The following is a 12,229-nucleotide window of genomic DNA, read 5'->3' on the forward strand; positions in this document are numbered from 1 at the left end:
CACTACCAGAGGTCCATAATCTTCAATCACATGTAACATCAGTTAAAACAACCAAAATCTAAACAAAGGGAGAGGAATAAAGAGTGGTACCATAGTGTCACCTTTATAAATAAAGTAAAAGAACATATAATAAGTCTTTTGGTTGGCAAGGAACTAATAACATTATGTCAAAACTCAATTTGATGTAACAAAACCATATATGATTCTCAGAGCTCATCCCAAATAAATATTGCAAGAATTGTAATGTAACACACTCCTAATACAAATGAAAAAATTATACAAGGCTTATAAAACATTCTCATGATGAGCTCTGACTTTAATTCTGAGGACGTGATAAGGACTGCAAGCTTCTATACATTTTTGAACATGAACGCACAAACTCTGACAATGCTCTAAAGAGTTCTGGCAAGTGAGATCTTAGACTTGTTAAAGTCTTCTCCCTCACCTGAATGCACTGCCTCTCATAGGCTTCCTCCTCCTCTTCCAACCTCTTCTTCGATACATCTATCGCAAACTGTTTTTCCGCAATGAGATAGTTTTGAGGTTTATCTTCTGTCTCATCTTGTTCCAACTCATCTGGCCCCATCTTCTGTAAGTACTTATCTTGTTCCAACTCATTCATCTGTTGAATCCAAGGATTGCATGTCAACAATGTATCTTGTATGAAGATGACTCACTGCAGCCTTTGCTTTCTCCAATGCTTCAGAGTTGGTACCTTGTTTCTTATGCCTGTTCAGTGAAGCAACCTTCTTCTAGTATTCAAATTTCATAAGCTCACCTGCCTATCCAGCAGCATTCAACCCCAAAGAAGACAGTTTATAAGTAATGTATATGATTACTTTGTAATAAAATTATAAATAAATGCACTACAGAAGCAACACTTTTAGTGAACAAAAAAATTTCCATAAAGATATATGCGTAAGTTAATATCGACAAAAAATATTATATTTACTGAACACAAGCGAACTATCCTATATCAGCCAAACAAAAGGTCAAAGAGTTAAGAATTAACATATGCATATAATCTAATCAAAGCACATCAATAATGTAGCATTTGTCTGCAGAATCATTGTTTTTCCTTTTTTCTTTTTTTCTCTTTTTGATTATTTCTCTGTAAAGTCATTTTATTTCAATCAGGAGCAAAAGTATACTACCCTCAGGCTCACAAGGTTACCCTATGAACCAAAAAACTTCTTTGGAGTGGGCTTGGGCCTCATCTACTCCTCTCCTTTGATCAATATCTTAGCAAAAAAGGACAGAGTAACATATTCAAGAAACAAAATTTAAGTGCCTAGATCAAGTTTGGACTGGTCCTACTTCTCCTCTCCACTTTTCACTGTGTCCTTTTCAAAATGGGCAACTATGGATTGCAACAAATAGCAAGTATTTATCAAATTCTCCCCTCTACCCTTGGTGGCAACATCCCACTCTTCCCATCTTCATTGACAAGAAACACATAACTAAGACAAGAAATCTATATGCATCCAAATTCAAACTTTTAAAGTTGTAACATCAAAGCCTGAAGATTAGCAACTAGACACTCAAGCCCTCAAAATTAAGGATAGAAGGTTGCATAAGTTGTAGATGGTAAAAATAAAAATATTAAATAACAAGGCCATACATATGCCAATAATAAAAATCTACTAGTAAAGTTTCAGCACCATTCAGTTTGGGTTCTTTTTTAAAAATAAAAATAAAAATTCTTCATTACATTCACACATGCATTCGAGTAATGTTGCAAATAGTGGACCTACTAGATAGAATCATTGGTGATGGTGTTGTTGTGAGTTTGGCCTAAATTTGACAAAGTAGCTAGTAATTTCTTTGGTTAGAGTTTTTTAGAGATAATTAAAATAATAAATTGATGTTTCAGCCAAATCCTACCTTGGATTCCCAACCTCTCTATCCGTTTGACTCAAATTGTGCATCATACCCCTAAAGCACATCACCAACTTCATGACAAATTGACAAGCAAGCTGAGATAACTAGAAGTTTTTATTTTTTATTTTTTAGATGTAATAACTAGAAGATTATCTACGTGCACCAATTCTTATCAACTTAAATAAAATCTCCATTACTTATACTCAAGAAATGCTCAAACATACATGTGAAGGCCCATAAATTTAGCAAGTTGCACACACACAAAAACAACAATAGAAATACAATATAACAGCTGGAGCCATTTTTCCAAAATGAATGTGCCAAGGATTGTATTTTATCACTGGTCATTTTAAGAACTTCAATCATCTTAAAGGGTTAAAGGTCTCTATAAAATCAAAATATATAATTAAGCAAAAAATTAATAATCAGTTCATGTAAAATGGAACCACACTAGGTACAGCTTTTTTTCAGGACAAAGTGTGAAAAAACAAAGCAAAAAGAAATACTGCAACATACCTTTACTTCATCATATAGCTTCTCCCAGGCTAGCAACTTATCCAGCACCGTGGAATGAGTTTCATGCTCTTCTGAGTCAAAGTCATCCTTCCCATCATCAACATTAGGTAACCCTCTAAATGACCGATTCCATGTGTAAGCGACTAAATTTCTCGGTTTGAAATAAATCAAACAAGTAAAATAGTTTCACAAATGTGAATTTGTATTGATGATTGTGTGGTACAATTCTCTGAAATTACAAAAGAGTGATCCTCTGATTCGATCTCCTTGCAAGACTTATTGATTGGATTTATGGTAATGTGGCTTTGACTTGAACACAAAATATCCTTCAATTTGGTTGAGGGATGGATCGAAGATTGCTGAAACAGAATTACAATGAATCTCTAGCTATGAGCTTGTTTAGAAATCCTTTGTTCTTCGCGTTCTTCATGTTCTTCATGTTCTTTGTGCATTCTTTGTCTTCGAAGGTTTGTGGTGGAAGTTCCTCGGTGCTTTAGAGGCTTGAATCTGTTGAGCTTCACTAATTTGTGATTTGTTGATGTTTTCAGACACTTTTAGCTTGATTCCCGCAAACTTTAGGATCTAGGCAGATGATCTGGATGATTTTGCTTCGAATGTTCTCCAATTTTGGGGTTGAAGTTCTTGAAATTCTTGAAGGTTTTGAGGCTTGATCTTCGCAAAGCTTTTTCACTTCTGAATTCTGGTCCTCCTGAATGTCTCAGGAAGGCTTCTATTTATAGGAGTTTGGGGCTGGGTGAGCGACACGTGGCGGAGCTTGATTGGTGGCATATGTCACAGCCTGATTGGTCCGCTTAAGTCATCGCTTACACGTGCGAGGTTGCTTGTGTCGTCGCTTACACGTGCGAGGTTGCTTGTGTCGTCGCTTACACGTGCGCTGATGTGTGATTGGTTTTTGCATGACACTTGGCAAATTTCTGTTGGCTTCTGAATAGTGATAGCAAAACCTAATAGCAGTACGTGGTGCTTTGTAATTGGCTGTATTTTGTGGACTTGATAATGTGACGTGTCAACTTGTGATAGGTCGGGAATTTTCCCTCTCTACAAATGCCCCCTCGAGACTCGTTCACGCACACAGTCTCGAAGTGTGGTGTGGGAATGAGTTTCGAAAAAAATGGATTTTTGGTACTTGACTCTTTAAGTGAAGTAGTTGAAGGTGGTGGAGCTGTTGAAGATGGTGGAGCTGTTGAAGGTGGTGGAGCTTTCAGAAGGATGAGATAATTTTCGAAGAGTAGACCCACCCATATGAAAGGCTTTGATGAGACTGAAAAAGGGTCTGCAAGTATTTGAACGTACTTGCGTGATGGAGCATTCTTAGCAGAGGTTAAGTTGAAGTAGTTTCAAAAGAGTATTTTGGATCGTTGGCGGCGATCACAAGATGTTGAAGATGGGGAAGATGAGAGAATGGTGGCTGGATACAGCATGCAGGGTCATAGAGCTAGCCTCATGTTCTTAAGAACTTCTGGTGAAGTTATTTCAGAAGATCATGCTTTGGATTACAACGAGGACAGGTGGGAAAGTGGTTGAATGCGCATGCGTAATTGTATCACTCAAGTTAAGTCGAGGTAATTTCAGAAGCTTATGGATTCTGGGTATGCTGGTGGTGGCAAAGAAGAAAGTGAGTTTTGAGGTACCAACAATGATGACCTTTGGGTCCCATAGTAGTGAGAACATGGAATAAGGCTTTGGTGACCATTTACCGGCACCAAAGGCTGAATTCTGATGAGCTGGCGCCTTGGAGGTTGTTTTAAGTGTTGGATGGAAAACAATTTGTAGGATACCCCAACACTTTTTACCATCTTCACCTACTGCCACTTGTTGGAAAAGCACAACAAAACGAAAGATGGAACTAACTTGTGATTCTGGTCTTAGAAACCAACCAAGTTGTTGTTTGTTCCGAACCACTGCTTCTGCTGGAAGACCAAGCAATTGGAAAGAGACTACAGGAGCCCTAACGTTAGGAACAGGTGTGTCAGCCGGACTTGGATTTCCTGGCCAACCAAGTCCACGGAAGCATGGGAGGTCAATACAAGCCTTGTTATGAGTAATTTTATGGACAAATGCGGTCATTAAGAGGAGAAACAAAATTTGTTTGGATCTCAAAACTGCAATGATGTTGTAAATAGGGTTTCGACCGAACCATGAGAGGGTTGATCTCAAACCGATTATGAAGCAAAATCGGTTGCTAGGTGTTGAGAATGATGAGGTCATAGTGAGAAATGGTTGTGAAAAGGAGGATTTGAAAATCTGAAAGAGGCAAATCTTCATTCTCAACTACCTATTTATAGTAGAGAGATGAAGAATGGTAGATAGGTAGTTAAGAATGGTAGTTGAGAATTTTTGGTGAGAACGGTAGGTGAGAATGGTACGCACCGAACGAGAATGGTAAATTGGAGACTGGTAGGCACCGAACAAGAATGGTAGGTTGAATTAATGACCCAGTGTAACTTCAAGTTCCAACACACTTGTGAGAGTTCATTTGTACTTTAAGAGAGAAGTCTTGATGAAGTCTGGAGAATAACCTTGAGGAGATCCCATTTAAATGGATGAATCTCAAATTTTGATCTCAAGAGCTTAAGTTTTGGACACCGTCAGTACTTCAAAGATGTGGGTTTGATTGGTGATCACCAAGTCCAAAACAAATAAGTGGATTTCAAAATCAGAATCTTTGTGAAAGTCCAAATAGGACAAGCTTTGCTCGAACGTCTTGATTCTTGGTCAAAGTTCACTTTAACGCCAACAGTTGTAGAATCACACTATTTGAGCAATTTTGGATTCTCAAATGAAGAAATAGACCCCAAATTCGGAATACACGAAAAATTGAGCAAGGCAAGTGTAGCTTGAAAATTTTGACTTTAGGTTGATTTCAACATAAAAGTCAACTATCTTGGAATTTGAGCCATTTGTGCAATTTCCGAGTCTCAAATGATGGAATGGACTCCAAAATCGGAATGCACACAAAAAATTGAGTAAGATAGGTCCATCTTAAAAATTTTGACGTTTGGTCAACATTTGCACAAAAGTCAACTTTTTGGAAATTGGACGTTTGCACAATTTTCGAGCCTTGAATGAAGAAATGGGTCCCCAAATCGGAATGTACTCGAAAAATTGAGTGGGACAGGTCCGTTTTGAAATTTTTGACTTTTTGGTCATGGTCAAAAGTCCGCTTGGTCAAAGCATTTTCTCTCTCTTTTTTTTATTTTTTTATTTTTTTTATTTTTTCTTTCAGGCGATTCGGACCGAGTCAGATTTCCGGGTCGGTCCGAGTCGAATCTGGACAAACGGGTCAGCAGTGGATGACGTCATCCATGACGTCACAGTGCTGAGGGTGCGTGTGGCATGAGTGGCACGTGCGGCACGTGTGACACGTGTGGCACATGCGAGCGCTGGCTGTGCTTATCAGCGCGTGAAGCTGAAGGCAGCACCGCCAATCCTTTTGGCGGTGCATGGAGGCGCGTGCCTGGGGTTTTGGGCCTGAAATTTTTGGGCTTTGTTGATCCAAGGCCGTAGAAGACCATGGTATAGTCAGTTTTCCAAAATCATGGGCAGATTTGCACAGATTTGAAGGACTAGGCCGCAGATCGTCGCTAGTCTGTGGCGGCGTGTGGAGGCGCGTGCCTGGGGTTTTGGACCTAAAATTTCTGGGTTTTGTAGATCGAAGTCCATTTAACAACCTTGTGGTATCAGTTTTGTGAAATGAATGCCGGTTTTGCGCAGATTTTGAAAGCCTATTCCGTCAGTCACTGTGTGTTCGTGGCCGGGCTTTTTGAGGATGATTTTCCTAGGTTTTGTTCATCAAAGTCCTTAGAAGATTTCTGTGGGTTGATTTTTTGTGAAGTCTTGTCAGAAATTGTAGAAATCTAGAATGCGAGACCGCAGCCATTGTTGGACGTGTTGCCACCTTGGTCTTCTTTGGCGGTGGCCATCTTGACAACATTTGACAATCCAGGCAAGAGTGGCTTCAAGGTAACCACTGAGTGTCTCTGCTATTTCTCAAGGGGTTGGTGATACAGTAAAACAAGAAACTTCCCTTTGCCGGCCTAGAACCTCATTCACAGTCTATTGCCATAGCTTTTCCTCTCTGCAGGCCAATAGGTTGTTTCTGAGGTCTAGTGTAACTTTTTTCTTTCTGACAGCATGATACATTTATGAGCTTTTACATTTCTGATTTTTCAAATGGGTACTTCACCCTTTGAAAATATGGTACTTTTAACATTTTACATGTGTTTTCCCTTTTGTCTGCTAGCTTCTGAGGATCCCTATATAAAGCCACTCAAGGCATGCATTAACTTGTACAAGCGGATCTTTGGTGGGTAGCATAATACTCTAAGTGTAGAGAAATTATGCCTTTCTTTTTTTCTTTTTTTTTTTCTTTTTCTCTTTTTTTTTATTTTATATATTTAAATTTTTTTTTCTTTATGACCTGCTTTATTCGTACTAATTTTTTTTTTTTTCACAGGCTAGATATTAGAAATGAAGCTCTCTCTTTGATTTTTTTTTTTTTTTTTTTTTTTAGACGTGCCATGAGATTTTCTTCTGATAATCTCTTTGCTGTTGCTTGTTTTTGTTATGCAGCATGCTTTCCTTGGCAATTAAGCTGCACCAACACTTGTCTTTTCAACACAGCCATTTCAAGAGTCTTTGTAACGTAGCTGCATCAAGAGTTTTTACCACGAAGCCGTGCCAGCATCTGTCCTTGTATTGAAGCTGTGCCAACATTCAACTTTGTCATGAAGCAACGTCAACACTTCATTCGTGCCAACATTCATCTTTGTCATAAAGCTACCTCGACATTTTATTTGCATTGAGGCCACATCTACACTTCATCCATGTCGAAACCGTGACAACATTCATCTTTGCCATGAAACCACGTCAACACATCATTTATACCGAGGCCATGCCAACATTGCATCTTTGTCATTGAAGCTACGTCAACACTTCATTCGCCGAAGCCGTGACAACATTCATGAAGCCACGTCGAAACTTCATTTGCACAGAAGTCATGTCAACATTCATGAAGCCATGTCAACTCTCCACATTGCCATTGAAGCTATGTCAACACTTTATTCGCACCGAAGCTGTGCCAACATTCATCTTTGTCATAAAACAATTTTCAGAGGCAACATCGCTCAGACATCAAGGGCGTATAGCACTGTAGCCAGACATCAAGATTTCAGAGATGCTAACAAGATGTTGAAAATGCATGGAGTCCCTATCAAGACTTTGAAGATGCAAGGACTTCTCGTTAAGATTTCGAATATGCCAACAAAACCTTGAAGTTTCAAGAAGAATGCTACCAAGACTTTGACATTGCAAGGAGCTCTCATTAAGACTTTAAAGATGCAAGGAGTTGCCAACAAAATCTTGAAGATGCAAGGAGTCCTTATCAAGACTTTGAAGATGCCAGAGCACGCTACCAAGACTTTGAAGATGTTAAAACATGCTACCAAAAATTTTGACATTGCACGAACATGCCCATAGAAGAGAGATGATGCCACACCGACCTCAGATATATAATCTACCATCATTCCGGAAGAAATTGACGCCATCCAGATTTCAGAGACATGATGTGAAACAACACCACTCAGAAGGGAGATGATGTGGTTCTAATTTCAAAGTTATGAAGTGGCACAACCTAAAAGAGAAATGGTGTAGCTTAAACTTGCAAGGTACAAGAAGATGCCCCCAGGAGATAAGTGATGCAAAGCATACTTCAGAAATGTGGGAGAATATCCATTGAATATGGGCAATGCCTTGCCAACCAAAGGGACCTTAAAGCGCATTGATGACTGTTGGAAAACTCCTCAAGTTAGACTGGCCATCCTTCTTCTTTCCATGTGACTGAACTTAGTGACAAGTACTAAGCTGCCTACGTACCCCGAAAAGGGATCAAGTCATCACATAGTTCAACAGATTTTTTTTTTTTATATAATTTATTTTTTCTTGATGATTTTTTTTTTCTTTGATAATTTCTTCTTCTTCTTTTTTTTTTTTTTTGATGATTTTTTTTTCTTTGATAATTTCTTCTTCTTCTTCTTCTTTTTTATGATTTTTTTTTCTTTGATAATTTATTCTTCTTCTTCTTCTTCTTTGATGATTTTTTTTTTCTTTGATAATTTCTTCTTCTTTTTTTGATGTTTTTTTTTTTAATGAAAATTTTTTTTAATGCGTGACTGAACTTAACAAAAGATACTAAGTTGCCTACGTACCCTTGAGAGGGATCAAGTCATCACGTAGTTCAAAAGATTTTTATTTTTTTTTTATTATAATTTTTTTTTTGTTTTTTTGTTTTCTTTTTCTTTTTCTTATGTGTTTTTGCAAAAAAGGGGGCGTAGTATGTAATAGTGGGTATCACCACTGATCGAACCCGAGACCTTGGCCTCAAGGGAGACACGGGCGTCCAACCGCTACGCCACACTCGCAATTGGTGACATAGAGTGGGATTAATTTCTCCTTATTGGTACGCTTTGAAGGGTAATGGGAAGACATCATGTACTCTTGCAGCGCTACAGTGGGTAGTTTAAGCTCTTACCGATGAGTAATTCTTGATTTTCAAGCATAGAAGCGTTTGAGGAACTTCCCATTGATGGGGCCGATCCTTGCATCATCATTGTTGATCAACTTGTGAGCTTGGTTAGTGTTTGCCCCCTGCTTGAGAGTTGGGAGTACATCATAAGCAACGGTTACATGGTTTGACCTGATAACTTCATTGAAGTCTAGATCAACCTTGTTTTCTTTGGCAAAAAAGGAGGGCTCATGTGTGTAATCCTCGCCCCACGCCCCACAGTTTTTCATGGGTACCAATTGTGCAATAGTGGGTATCACCATTAATCGAACCCGAGACCTTGGCCTTAAGGGCGACACAGGCATCCAACCACTACGCCACACTCACAAATGGTGCCATAAAGGGGGATTAATTTTTCTTTATTTGTACACTTTCAAAGGTAATGGGAAGACATCATGTACCCTTGCAGCATTATAGTGGGTAGTTTAAGCTCTTACCGAGAAGCAATTCTTGATTTTCAAGCATAGAAGCATTTGGGGAACTTCCCATTGATGGGGCCGATCCTTACACCATCATCATCAATCAACTTGTAAGCTCTATTGGTGTAGACTTCTTGCACAACATAAGGTCCATCCCATTTTGAAGTGAACTTATTGCCTATACGATGAGTTGTGATGATAGGTCTTCGAACGGCGAGGACTAAGTCACCAACTTGAAATGATCGTGGTTTGACTCTTTTATTGAATGCACTTGAAAGACGAGCTTGATAGCATTCAAAGCGTTGTTGGGCCTTGAGCCTTTTTTCATCAAGTGCCTCTAATTCTTGCAACCTGAGCTTGGCATTTTCTTCTCCAGTCAAACCTTCTTGAATGGCAATCTGTAATGATGGGATTTGGCGTTCTAAAGGAAGGACGGCTTCCACTTCGTAGACAAGAGAATATGGCGTTGCTTGAGTAGGCATTCGAAATGTTGTTCGATATGCCCATAATGCTTCTCCGATTCTTTCATGCCAGTCTCGCTTTTTCTTGGATACCACTTTTTTCAACAAACTTCCAAGTGTTTTGTTAAACGCTTCAGCTAGTCCATTTGCCGGGGCATTGTACATGAGGAATTGTATTGTTTAAATTCAAACTTCTCACATAGCTCTGTCATCAGCCTATTGTAGAATGGTTTGCCATTATCAATTATGATATACCGAGGGACACCATACTGATAGATCAAGTGAGTTCGAATGAAATTGACCACCGTTTCTTTCTTCACTTTCCTAAGGGGTACAGCTTCTGCCCATTTTGAGAAGTAGTCAGTTGCGGCTAAGATGTACAAGTGGCCACCGGATGACTTTGACAATGGCCCTATTGCATCAAGTCCCCATGCATCAAAAGGCCAAGAAGCTACAGTTGGGTGTAGAGGTTTTGGCGGCTGATGGATGAAGTTCGCGTGATATTGACAAGCTTCACACTTCTTAGCGCACTCCATAAAATCTTGTACCATCATAGGCCAATAGTAACCCATTCGTTTGATCCTATAGTGTAACTTAGGACCTGACTGATGTGCGCCGCATATTCCAAAATGAGCCTCCTCTAAGACTTGTTTAGCCACCTCCTCTCCTAAGCAATAGAGAAACAATCCATCAAATGAACGGCGAAAGAGAGTGTCTTTATAGTAAATGAATCGAGCAACCCTCCGCCGAATTTCGATTTTGTGGCGTTTATCATCCAGGAGTCTTCCATGTTGAAGGTATTCAATGATCACTTGTCGCCAATCTTCTTTTTCAACAAGGCATACAAAAATGATGTTGGCTTGCTCTTCTTCTTCTTCTTCAACCACAAGAGGTACCACCCACCTTTAGGAAATAGTGACTTTGGTTGTCTCTTCTTGGCATAATGCTAAGGCAATAGCCAAATTAGCTAAAGCATTGGCCTGTCTATTCTCCTTCCTCGGTATATGCTCCAATGTGATGGCTTCAAAATTTGCTAGCAACTTCTTCGCATATATGCAATAGGGGATGAGGTCTTCTTTCTTGACGTCATATTGCTCCAAGATTTGGTTGATAACTAATTTGGAGTCTCCCAAGATCTTAAGTTGTGATATGCCCATCTCAATAGCCATCTGTAGACCAATGATCAATGCTTGATATACGGCTACGTTGTTAGAGCAGAGTTCACTTAATGAGAACGAGTAAAGAAGTATTTGCCGTTGTGGAGAAACAAACACTGCACCTGCCCCCGCTCCTTCTTGACGTGCAGCCCCATCGAAAAGCATCACCCATGGTGGCATTACTTCAATGTAAAACACATCTTCATCCGGGAAATCATCAGAGAACTCCCAATCAGATGGAACTGGGTGATCAGCTAAGAAATCTGCCAATACTTGTCCTTTGACAGCTTTTTGTGGAACGTATACAAGGTCATATTGCTGAAGCAAGACTGCCCATCAAGCTATACAACCTGAAACCACTGGCCTGGAGAGGACATATTTGATCGGGTCTGCCTTTGCTATCAAACGAACCATATATGCTTGCATGTAGTGCTCTAGTTTGCCTATGGCAAAGAAAAGAGCGAGGAACATCTTTTCAATAGGAGAATAATTTAATTCAGCCCCATTGAGAGTTTGACTTAGATAATAAAGGGCTCTTTCTTTCCCCTCTTTATTTTCTTGCGCCATAAGAGCACCTAGAGACTTTTCTTGGGCCGCAATATACAGCACCAAAGGCTTTCCTGGGATAGGAGCACCTAAAACTGGAGGATTAAGTAAGTATCTTTTGATGCGTGCAAAAGCATTGCTGCAAGCCTAATCCCATTCAAAGTGCACATCCTTTTTCATCAATCTATTGAAAGGTTGACATCGACCAGCCAAATTCGAGATAAATCGTCGTATGTAGGCCAGTTTTCCCTGCAAGCCTCTAAGTTCTCGCAGATTCTTGGGCTCTGGCATTTTCTGGATAGCTTCAATTTTGGACTGCTCAATTTCAATACCGTGGTGCCTCACAATGAAACCAAGAAATTTTCCAAATGTTACGCCAAAAGCGCATTTGCGGGGGTTCATCTTAAGCTGATACTTTCTCAGGCGGGTGAACACGAATCGTAGATCTGCCAGATGGTCTTTCCTCCTTTTTGTTTTAACCACCAAATCATCGACATAACACTCCACGTATTTATGAAGTACATTATCAAAGATCTTCTGCATGGCCCGTTGATAAGTAGCACTAGCATTCTTTAGTCCAAAAGGCATCACTTTGTAACAGTAAATTCCCTTAGGGGTACGGAAAGCTGTAAGCTGCTCATCCTTAGGATTCATTCGAATTTGGTT

General features: G+C 39.6%; 1 pseudogene; it reads right to left on the reverse strand.

Annotated features, from left to right (window-relative positions):
• Window positions 1-316: 316 nt before the first annotated feature.
• On the reverse strand, window positions 317-2,544 carry LOC115985437 (annotated as a pseudogene).
• Window positions 2,545-12,229: the final 9,685 nt, after the last annotated feature.

The sequence above is a fragment of the Quercus lobata genome, chromosome 4, assembly GCF_001633185.2.
Source record: "Quercus lobata isolate SW786 chromosome 4, ValleyOak3.0 Primary Assembly, whole genome shotgun sequence".
Lineage (NCBI taxonomy): Eukaryota > Viridiplantae > Streptophyta > Magnoliopsida > Fagales > Fagaceae > Quercus > Quercus lobata.